The sequence below is a fragment of the Laetiporus sulphureus genome (genome assembly GCF_001632365.1).
Source record: "Laetiporus sulphureus 93-53 unplaced genomic scaffold LAESUscaffold_43, whole genome shotgun sequence".
Classification (NCBI taxonomy): domain Eukaryota; kingdom Fungi; phylum Basidiomycota; class Agaricomycetes; order Polyporales; family Laetiporaceae; genus Laetiporus; species Laetiporus sulphureus.
In genome coordinates this window covers 353,142-355,379 of record NW_024468552.1, presented here as the reverse complement: position 1 = coordinate 355,379, position 2,238 = coordinate 353,142, and positions in this window count along the sequence as shown.

The window sequence follows — 2,238 nt, the reverse complement described above, 5'->3', positions numbered from 1 at the left end:
TTAGTGAAGATTAGGATATCATCGAGGTAGACGATCACATGACCTTCCCGAATAAGATCATCTAAGATCTCATTCATCATGTGTTGGAAGGTGGCTGGTGCATTACAGAAACCGAAAAACATAACCGTGGCCTCGTATAAACCGCGATGCGTCACAAAAGCTGTTTTCCATTCATCACCCTTACGGATGCGAACATTGTTGTACCCCCCATCGGAGATCCAGCTTGGTGAATATTGACGCGTTACTGAGCTGATCGATAAGCTCGCTTATTCGTGGAATAGGGAAGCGATTCTTCTTGGTTATAGCATTAAGTTTTCGGTAATCTTGTACCAGTCTTAGTGTGCCGTCCTTTTTCTTGACAAAGAATACTGGGGCAGCAATAGGTGATTTCGATTTTCGAATGTAGCCTTTTGCTAGGTTTTCATCGATCCATGAATCTAGGGAATTTCTTTCCTCCGGATTCATAGGATAAAGTTTGCTTGGTCGTGGTAATTCGTGTTCTTCTTCAAACTCGATTGCATGATCGTAAGGCTTTCGAGTTGGCATCCTTTCAGATGCTTTCTTGGAGAAGACATCACCAAATGAATGTAGATAATCTGGTACTAGTTTTTTCCAAGATTCTACTTCATTAATAACCTGATCTTCTGGGCTGCCAGTGTTTGACTGGGGTGCCGCTTCTTTCAGGTCTTCTTCTGGTTCAGCATAGCCGCAATCTGCTATAGAAAGTATCATGCGGGCTATTTGTTCGGCTTCAGGATCGTCCATTTCGATCCACGAGATGATAGGATTTACTGCATCGATGTTGTGTCAATTAAACATTTTGTATGCAGTTGGCTCCTCATCTGCCACTTGTTGTGCTCATTGCGAGATTTCTTCAGCTTCCTCTCTCGCAATGGCTTGTTGTTTTTTACGAAGCCTCTGGTGGTGACACGTACTCGGGCATCGTGAGTATTTCCATTCTCCAGCTTGCCAGTTGATTTCTGGGTTATGCTGACGTAAATATGACATCCCAATGATCATGTCTAACTTTCCGATGTCGGTGACTAGCAGACGGTGGGTGGAACCATGATCTCCGACTTTGAGGTATGCTTTTACATAGTCAGTTATTTCTCCATGTTTGTTTTGGGATCCGTCCGCATTGTACACCTTGTACGTAGTATTAAGCTTGGAGGTTGCGATTCGATTGTTCTTTACAAATCGCTTGCTGATGTACATGGAATATGCTCCTGAGTCGACTAGAGCTTCGGTGCTCGATTTTTTGCCATACACCCATAATGTAACTGGTAAATAGAACGATGATAAATTTGGAGACGAATTCTTTATTGTTACATTATCATCCTCTGCGTTGCGATGATCTACAGAGGTGTCTGATCTGGGTGCTAAATGTACAGGTCTTATATAATGTTCTGGGGACTCTGACGAGCTGCCTACAGATCCCCTTTGAGAAAACCCTTCCGATCCTTCCTTGAAGAGCCTTCTCCCACCTTCCTTGATGAACTGGATCCATTCGCCCTCAGGTGCCTGAGCCTTGAGAGGATCGCGGCGAAATCTTCGTCCGACTCGGATGCATCAGGCTTGCTTTCCGAGTGGATGCTGCGGTCGCTGATATGCGCAGCTGTCTCCTTCCCCTTCCCCTTAGTCTTAGAGGAAGAGCTTTTGTGCTTCTTGATGTCGGGACCACTGTCCATGTCCATTTCGCTATCGGATGAAGCGGAATCCGATGCTACTTGTCGCGTCTTGGACGACTTGGATTTGTTCCTGGCGTCGTCCTTTTTCTTTCCGTCCTTCTTCTTCGCAGCTGTCTCCTTCTCCTTCTCAATCTGCTTCTTGACATGGTCCAATTTGAAACAATCGGTGCAATACTTGCCGAAGCGTTTCGACAATTTGAAGAATGTTGGCTTGTTCTTTTTGCAGTTGACGCAAACCAACTTGTCGTCCTGCACGCTTCGCGCTTTGCCCGATTTACTCTTTCCCTTCTTCCCGACTGCATCAACCTCCATAGCATTCGGATCCTTGGTTTCGGCCTTGGCATGGTGGCCTTCTCGTTGTAATGATGTAAATATTCGGAGTGCAAATGTAAGGAACTCGGTCCACTTCTTGGACCAGTTGTCCTTGGTCGTGTCTGCCAGCATGAGCAGCCACGTTTTCTCCGGAATATGTTTCTTGATCTTTTCAATCAAATCTTGATCCGAGAAGCCTGTACCTGTTGCCTTTGGACGGAAGTCTTCTGCGAACTTC